Source organism: Ascaphus truei, chromosome 12, assembly GCF_040206685.1.
Source record: "Ascaphus truei isolate aAscTru1 chromosome 12, aAscTru1.hap1, whole genome shotgun sequence".
Classification (NCBI taxonomy): Eukaryota; Metazoa; Chordata; class Amphibia; order Anura; family Ascaphidae; genus Ascaphus; species Ascaphus truei.
In genome coordinates, this window is record NC_134494.1 from 21,446,489 (window position 1) to 21,456,312 (window position 9,824).

Here is a 9,824-nt window from a genome sequence, read left to right on the forward strand (position 1 = left end):
ACCAATCAGCAGCACAGACAAGGAATGAACACGCAATCATCATCACATAAAAGGAACCACAAGCCACACGTCCACAAGAACCTGACGAAGCTGGATAGCGAAACGCGTAGTTCTGTGGAGGTATTTTGCATGCCGTCGGCCACCGTAGCCTGCCGAAGCAGCTGTTTGCGACCTCATGCTCCGAACGCGGAAGTAGGGACCAACCCCAAACAGAACGCTGAGGGCAGGGCCATCTAAACAACATTAGGAGCCCCCGAGCAAAGCAGTGCACGGGGCCCTGCCTACACTGTCGCTCCCAGCCTCCCACGCGCTCACTAGCAGCAGCAGCCACCGGAAGTGCTGCACTGCTTAGGCTGCGAGTGGTTGTGACGCGAGCCGGGGTGACGGGCGGGCGGAGAGCGAGCGGAGCCAGGGTTCCACTTCCGGGCGGGGGAGAGCAAGCGGAGCCGGGGTGCCGAGCGGGGGGGGAGGGGGTTAGGCGAGAGGAGCCGAGGTGCCGGACGGAGAGCATTGGTGGGCACGCATGGGCCGGGCGCGTGGGGCCCCCCTATGCTGTGGGGCCCCCAGGCAACTGCCCAGCGAGCCCATACATTAAGACGGCCCTGGCTGAGGGACGCTGCTGCGAGCTTACACGCGCATTTTTTTCTTTGTAAGTGCACATTTGATTTGTTACTTGTTAATAAATGTCACGTTTTAACCCTGGTATCCATTGTCACATGCCACCCTAACGAGTGACGGGATAAAGACACCAGGTGACCATCTAACCCACTGCTAACCATTGTGAGCTGTGCTAGGATTGGAATCCTCTGAGTGTCTTCCACCCACATATGGCCATGTGAGTGTATTTGCATTTAGTTTTTTATATCTGCTGGTATCCTGTTAATACACCATACTGGTACCAACCCTGGTATTTTCTCTATCCCTGAGAGAACCAAGTGTTCCAGTAACCTGAGAAGCGGTCTGAAGATTTACACAGAAGATTTATCTCTATATGTACAGTCACTCACACATGGCCGTGTGAGTGTAAATATTATTATTACCAATGTATCCACCATTCATTTCCCATCTGCACAAGCTTCCCTTTCCCCCCACCCTTCCCCTCCCTCCCCTTTCCCCCCACCCTTCCCCTCCCTCCCCTTTCCCCCCCACCCTGTCTTTCAAGACCTCTAATTGGCCCTAATCTGATTATTATTTAATCAGTTTATTAATTATCCTTTCTCATTCTTTGTGTTTTACACTCACCGTATTTTGCTCATCTACACTGTGTGAGGATCCTGGGAAGATCCTTTTTTCGGTTGAGCTGCAGACTTGGGGCCAGTATCTTTCCGTTTATATTTTCTTTGGTTTGATTTTTTATCTGAAGGGACCACTATTCATTTAATTGATCTAGGCAGCGCCCCCGTCCTCTCCCTATTTGTATTACTTTAAGTCTACTTTTTTTTCTGGGAGGGGGAGAGGGGAGGGAAGGGGGGGGGGGGTAAGAGGAGGGAAGAGGGGGTGGAGGAGGGGAGATGGAGGGAGAGGGGGAAAGAGAGAGAGGACAGGGGGCCTGGAGAGATGGGCGATTTCTATGCAAAAGATTGGTGCCCAGCAGAAAGATGAAGCATCAGTGGGTAAATGACGTTACGGAATCAGGAATGAAGGTGGAGGCAGATTGGTAGAATTTGCAGAATGTGAAAACTTTTCTACATCATGAATTTATTCTTCAAGAAGAATCCAAATAGAAGTTGCACATGGAATGGACCCAATGGAATAAAAATAAATCTTATGTAACACTGTCCCCACCCCTCCCCCCCCCTTCTTGGAGATCCACTGCTGTTACTATTACTAATGTTAGTGTGGTGCTGAGGTTCAGGAGAGCTGAAGTTCTCTGGTTCTGTATCGTCAGTGCTTCAGCGCCTCCAGCTGTGATGGGTTCTTTGGATGCAGGATGCAGGACGCCAGCTCCCACCACAACACTCCTGACCCCTCCTGCCCAGGAACTGACACCCAGGCAGAGGTATAGTGAACAGATATATTTATTGGTCATACTGCAGCAGTTCTTCACTCAGCATAGATGTTGATGTCCAAAGTCCCAGGATGGTGCTTACCCCGATAGTATGGGGCCTTGAGTCTTGATGGTCACCAGGTCTTTTGGCCTGGGGTGGGCCTGCTCATCCTCGCCATGGGAGAGTCTGACAGCCCATGCTCTCTCCTTCACAGGCAGAGCAAGACTAAACTAACTTTACTAAACTGCTACTCCCAATTGGAAGTCTCTGGAAGGGGCGGGCTCATGGACAGTACCTATCCCTGATAGGCAGTACACAAGCCATGAGTCACCACCTTACTTCCTTCACTTACAAGTGAAGCATAAGGGGGGTCACTGGCCCATAGATTAACCTGTTACTGCCTGGAGTTAACAGGACTTACATAACAGATACACTATGTGGGGAAAGAAAGGTATTATAGGACATACCCTGTTAAATTTACTATACCCTAGCTAACAAAAAACACGATTAAAGATTACACCGTCTGTGATAGGGTGAATGAACGTCACCAGCCATATACCTGGCAAACCTATGTTTAGGCTTGCAGTGCAGCAGTGACGAGGTTAAGTTTCAGTTGAGAAGGGCTGCTTAATTAGTCTGACCCCAGCTGCATAATCAAGGTGTTTTAAAACCCCCAGGCTGTACACACATGCATGCTAGCTGGTCAGGAGACAGGACTGAACTACTGAAGAGATTACTGCTATAAGGTCTGTTTTCAAAGTACATGTATGATGAACTGTCTGTGTCCTGCATGCTGAAGAAAAGCTGCCTTGTTTTCTATGCTGAAGAGAAGCTATTTTGTTTTTGTCTGCTGAAGAGAAGCTATTTTGTTTTTGTATGCTGAAGAGAAGCTATTTTGTTTTTATGTGCTGTATATTTGTAAGGCTCAATAAATAAGCCTTATCAAGAGAACCCGCGTGTGTGGTTGCATGTACTCTGCAACATATGGTGACAGAAGTGCCGGGATTTTGAGAGGCCCCTGCAGTTGAAGGGCCACACACACACACACACAAAAATGAGAAAAATGGAAGAATTTTTAAAAGAGTTTCTGTGCGAGCAGACCAGACAGCAGGGACTGTTAATGCAGGAGCAGACCAAACAGCAGGGGCTGTTAATGCAGGAGCAGGCCCAACTACTATTGCAGCAGCAAACCCAGCTCCTTACCCAGCAGCAGGCAGCACAGGATGAATGGATGGCCAAGCTGCTGACCCAATTCCAGGGGTCTGCCAGTCCAGAACTTACGAACAAACCCCTGTCCCTCCTGAGGAAAATGGCTCCGAATGAGGATCCAGAGGCTTTTCTACTGACATTTGAAAGGGTTGCCGAAGCTCAGGGCTGGGCTGCAGATTGCTGGGCAACTGCTTTGGCCCCGCTCCTCATAGGAGAAGCCCAGGCCTCATATCAGGGCCTCCCAGCAGATCAGGCAATGAACTACCAACAAGTAAAAGCCGCCATACTGGATCGCTTACTTAGGTCTGACCCCAGAGACCTACGACAGCAGTTCCGGAACCTGAAGTACACCGCTAAGATGAGACCCCGGGTTCTCGCTCAGCGGTTATTGGACTTGTGTACTCGCTGGATACAACCCGAGGAGCGCACTAAGGAGGCAATCCTTGAGCAAGTGGTTTTGGAACAATTCCTACAGATAATACCCCCTTCCGCACGCTCGTGGGTAAAACGCCATGCTGCTGAAACCCTAGCTTTTGCGTCTGACTCTTGAGAACTTCCTTGGGGCCGAGGATCAGGCGAGTGCCATGGACCCCACGGATCCAACTTCACCAGCACTTGCGGATACCCAAAGTGGGAGATTGGAACAACGGGGAAACTACGGCCCCTCCATACGCAACGCCAAGTGCCACGAAAGGAGCAGTCCTTCCAACAAGGAAGAAGTCAAAACGCCGGGCACCCTCATCCCCTTCCTGATGTCAGCTTGTCGCCAAATGAGAGGAACTTCCGAGGACGTCGCCCACAGGACCCACCAGATGCCTGGTCTCCAGTATCCGGTCCAACAGAGCGCTCTCTGTGGCACCCTCCTGTGAGGGAACCCTCTCCATGTTCCGCCTGCGGAGAACAAGGCCACCGCATGTGGACTGTCCCTAGATGGATTGTTCCTTCAGCAGGACCTTCGCCTCGGCCTTCACTGGAGAAAATTACAAGCCCTGGCTACTTCAGCCCAGGTTGGGGGGAGAAACCATCTACAGTAGGCCCTTGTAGATTCTGGCTCTGGGAAAACTCTGGTCTTCCAGGAACTGTTACCGCCTAACGTGTGTTCTTTTGACTCCCCATGGAGTATAGAATGTATACACGGCGATGTAAAACGGTATCCGACGGCCAAATCCAGCTATAGGTAAAGATCAGGAGGCCTACCTTGAAGTAGGAGTCGCTTCTTGGCTCCCTGCCCCCGTGGTGCTCGGCCGGCACTGGCCTTCTTTTCGGACCTAATGGCTCCAGTCTCTCACGTGGAGCCTTATTCTATGGCTCAGGAGAACCCTGGCAAACTGTTCCCTTCTCGGCAAACCTTTTTCCAGTAGACACCGGGTTCAAAAGACTCGGAAGCAAAGACGCTCTGACAAACAGGACTGGTTGCAGAAATCTGGGTCTCAAGGTGACCATTCTAGTAGCCAGAAGTCACAAGTGATGACTGGGGATGGCCAGAGGGAGGGGGATATGGGCCCTGTAGATTTACCAGACCTATACCTCCCTGATTTTCGCCAGAGGCAAAGGGAAGACCCACTCCTTGCTAGACAGTATGATAAAATAGTAAAAATTGATGAGCAGATATTGAATGCACAGGGGTGATAGTATTCCCTATTTTGAATTATCGAAAGATATCCTGTATAGGGTGAATAGGCAGACACAAACAGGGGAGGTCACCAGACAGATATTGGTTCCCAAGGCGTTTGTTAAATCTGTGTTCACTCTAGCCCATACTGTCCTTTGGGGTGGTCACCTGGGCAGGGATAAAACATTGGACCGTATTTCGTCCCGATTCTATTGGCAGGGATGCATAGTGATATTGCTAAGCTATGTGCGGCATGTCCTGAGTGCCAGCTGACTAGTCCAAAAGGACAAAAAACAGCCCCTTTGGTTCCTCTACCCTGGGTGTCAGTTCCTTTGAGAGGATTGGGGTAGACTTGGTAGGACCTCTAGAACCTTCTGCGAAAGGACACAGGTTTATTCTTGTAATAGTTGACTATGCAACAAGATATCCTGAGGCGTTCCCCTGAGAACAGCAACGGTGAAGCAAGTAGCCAACAAGTTGTTGGAGCTGTTCTCACGGGTTGGACTTCCCCAGGTTAGTTGACAGACCAAGGTACAAATTTTATGGCTAAACTGATGCAGGATGTCTTAAAATTACTAGAGGTCAAGTCTGTTCGGACATCGGTCTACCATCCACAGACTGACGGATTGGTGGAGACTGACGGGCATTTTGCTAGGGAGAATCTTAGATCAGCCCAAGACAGTCAGAGACATTACAATCAAAATGTTCGTATGATACTGTTTCACCCAGGAGATCAGGTGATGTTGTTGTTACCCAGTTGTGAGAGCAAACTCCTAGCCAAATGGCAGAGCCCATTCGAAGTACTCCGCCGCACGGGTGAGGTGGATTACAGATCGCTCAACCATGGTCCAGGAAGGTAAACAAATTAACCATGTGAACTTGCTGAAACCCTGGAAGATGCAACGGTCTCTATTCATCCTAACCAATGGAGGAGGAAACGGACTTGGTCCTCACCACCCCACGGGAGAACATCGTTGGTGACGATAAATCCCAATGGGTAGACAGTTGTCCTCTGAACAAAAAGGTGACTTATTAGAAATAATACACAATTCCATGATGTTTTTTCTGATTTGCCAGGGCAAACTAATTTAATTTCACATGTGATCGAGACAGCACCTGGGGTAAAAGTACGTTATAGGTTGCCTGAAAGTCGTAGGGCCCTGGTAGAGAAGGCGGTACAAGAAATGTTACCCTTAGGAGTGATTGAGGAATCATGCAGTGAGTGGTGTAGTCCACTAGTTATGGTCCTAAACCCGATGGGAAGGTAAGATTTTGTGTGGACCTCCGAAAGGTCAATGCGGTATCCAAGTTTGACGCATATCCGATGCCAAGGGTGGACGAGTTAATTGACGCCCTTGGTAACGCGGAATATATATCCACGCTGGATTTAACAAAAGGATACTGCAAATACCTTTAAGGAAAAGTCCAAGTGCAAACAGCCTTTGCCACTCCATGGGTTTATACCAGTTTGTGACAATGCCATTTGGACTGCATGGAGCCCCAGCAGCATTTCAGAGACTCATGGATAAAGTGCTGAGACCCAATATGGCTTATGCCGCAGCCTACCTAGATGACATTGTCATTTATAGTAAATACTGGCAGGCCCATCTAAATAGGCTGAAAGCGGTCCTCAAATCTCTAAGAGAGGCAGGGCTCACAGCCAACCCTAAGAAATGTGCCTTAGGCAAGGCGGAAACCAAATACTTAGGGTATGCAGTGGGAGGTGGAAAAGTAAGGCCACTAGCCGACAAGGTAGTTGCCCTGAAAGAAGTTCCGACCCCCAAACAAAAACGCAGGTACGCTCTCTGCTGGGTTTAGCAGGGTACTATTGGCGGTTCATCCCCAACTACTCAGAAGTTGCAGCCCCATTAACGGACCTCACAAAAAATTGTGCCCCTACACGAGTGGTATGGTCACGGAGTGTCAGAGAGCCTTCGAGGACATAAAAATGTGTCTATCAGAGGTCCCATCCTTAGAAGCCCAGACTTCAACAGGCCTTTTGTAGTGCAAAATGATGAATCAGAGATAGGGCTAGGGGCAGTGTTGTCACAACAGTTTGAGGGAGTGGAACATCCGATCCTTTTTCTGAGTAGGAAATTGTTCCCGAGGGAATAAAACTACTCAGTGATTGAGAAGGAGTGCCTCGCAGTAAAGTGGGCAATCGAGGCTTTGAGGCATTACCTGGCAGGAGTCCATTTTACTCTGGTGACGGACCATGCTCCATTAAAGTGGTTAAATAGTATGAAGGACTCCAATGCTAGATTGACAGGTGGTATATGGCCCTCCAACCCTTTTCATTTGAGATTCAACACAGGCTGGAAAAGAAAATGCAAATGCTGACTTTTTTTCTAGAGAAGGGTGGATGATCGGGCTTCAGCCATGCGTGGCCCCAGCCACACACTAACAGGGGAGGAATGTGACAGGGTGAATGAACGTCACCAGCCATATACCTGGCAAACCTATGTTTAGGCTTGCAGTGCAGCAGTGACGAGGTTAAGTTTCAGTTGAGAAGGGTTGCTTAATTAGTCTGACCCCAGCTGCATAATCAAGTGTTTTAAAACCCCCAGGCTGTACACACATGCAGGCTAGCTGGTCAGGAGACAGGACTGAACTACTGAAGAGATTACTGCTATAAAATCTGTTTTCAAAGTACATGTATGATGAACTGTCTGTGTCCTGCATGCTGAAGAAAAGCTTCCTTGTTTTCTATGCTGAAGAGAAGCTATTTTGTTTTTGTCTGCTGAAGAGAAGCTATTTTGCTTTTGTGTGCTGTATGTTTTTAAGGCTCAATAAATAAGCTTTATCAAGAGAATCCGCGTGTGTGGTTGCATGTACCCTGCAACACCGTCCTTAACCATTTTGACACAAGAAGTGATCACTGGTTTGCTGCACATAACATCTTAATCTGAAGAAAAAGGGGAAAAACTGAATAAAAAGACAGAAACCATCATCATCATCAAGGATCTAAAGAACAACAGTAGAATATTCCCACTAGTGTCAGCTTGAGATGCACAGGGATACTTTGACAAACAATTATGAAAAACATATGAAGATTATGGGATAAATTGTATATAAATTGTATATAAACGGTTGTGCAAAATCCCTAATGACTTCAGTGGGGACTTTCGTCCAAACTCCAGCTTTGGCGTTTATAGAATGTACCCCTATAGCTGAAAGTGCAGAGGAAACTGCAGGAATCAATGGTAAAAACATGATAAAACATTGTCAAGACAGATGAGACAAAGCAGTACTAAGGTAACGACTAGAAATTAAGCAATCCTAAAATGCAATATTCAGAACTGTGTGTTTATGTGTGTGTGTGGGTGTGTGTGTTGGTGTGTTTATATATTATATACTAGCTGAGAGACCCGGCGTTGCCCGGGATGTAATGTGTAATAGGTAGTGTTATTTCTAAATCGTGGAACTATAGGTGAGTATTTGTTGTAAGGTTGGGAAAAGGGGTGCGGAGGGCGGGGGGAAAAGGGGAGCGGAGGGCGGGGGGAAAAGGGGAGCGGAGGGCGGGGGAAAAGGGGAGCGGAGGGCGGGGGGAAAGGGGAGCGGAGGGCGGGGGAAAGGGGAGCGGAGGGCGGGGAGCGGAGGGCGGGGGGAAAGGGGAGCGGAGGGCGGGGGAAAAGGGAGCGGAGGGCGGTGGCAAAGGGGAGCGGAGGGCGGGGGAAAGGGGAGCGGAGGGCGGGGGAAAGGGGAGCGGAGGGCGGGGGGAAAGGGGGGCGGGGGGAAAGGGGGGCGGGGGGAAAGGGGAGGGGGGGGGGAAAGGGGAGGGGGGGGAAGGGGAGCGGAGGGGGGGTGGAAAGGGGAGCGGAGGGGGGGGGAAAGGGGAGCGGAGGGGGGGGGGGAAAGGGGAGCGGAGGGGGGGGGAAAGGGGAGCGGAGGGGGGGGGGAAAGGGGAGCGGAGGGGGGGGGAAAGGGGAGCGGAGGGGGGGGGAAAGGGGAGCGGAGGGGGGGGGAAAGGGGAGCGGAGGGGGGGGGAAAGGGGAGCGGAGGGGGGGGAAAGGGGAGCGGAGGGGGGGGAAAGGGGAGCGGAGGGGGGGAAAGGGAGCGGAGGGGGGGAAAGGGGAGTGGGGGGGGGAAAGGGGAGTGGGGGGGGGAAAGGGGAGTGGGGGGGGGAAGGGGAGTGGGGGGGGGAAGGGGAGTGGAGGGGGGGAAAGGGGAGTGGGGGGGGGAGGGGAGTGGGGGGGGGGGGAAGGGGAGTGGGGGGGGGGAAGGGGAGTGGGGGGGGGAAAGGGGAGTAGGGGGGGGGAAGGGAGTGGGGGGGGGGAAAGGGGCAGTGGGGGGGGGAAAGGGGAGTGGGGGGGGGAAAGGGAGTGGGGGGGAAGGGTGGGAAGGGGAGTGGGGGGGGGGAAAGGGGAGTGGGGGGGGAAAGGGGAGTGGGGGGGGAAAGGGGAGTGGGGGGGGGAAAGGGGAGTGGGGGGGGGAAAGGGGAGTGGGGGGGGGAAAGGGGAGTGGGGGGGGAAAGGGGAGTGGGGGGGAAGGGGAGTGGGGGGGGAAAGGGGAGTGGGGGGAAGGGTGGGGGGGAAAGGGGAGTGGGGGGGGAAAGGGGAGTGGGGGGGGAAGGGAGTGGGGGGGGAAAGGGGAGTGGGGGGGGGGGAAAGGGGAGTGGGGGGGGGGAAAGGGGAGTGGGGGGGGAAGGGGAGTTGGGGGGGAAGGGGAGTGGGGGGGGAAAGGGGAGTGGGGGGGAAAGGGGAGTGGGGGGGGAAAGGGGAGTGGGGGGGAAAGGGGAGTGGGGGGGGGAAGGGGAGTGGGGGGGGGAAAGGGGAGTGGGGGGGGAAGGGGATGGGGGGGGAAAGGGGATGGGGGGAAGGGGGAGTGGGGGGGGAAGGGGAGTGGGGGGGGGGGGAAAGGGGAGTGGGGGGGGGGGAAAGGGGAGTGGGGGGGGGGAAGGGGAGTGGGGGGGGGGGGGGGAAAGGGGAGTGGGGGGGGGGGAAAGGGGAGTGGGGGGGGGGGGGGTGGAGAGCAGTGGCGCATAGTGTCATTGTTCATAATTTATGTATGTGCAT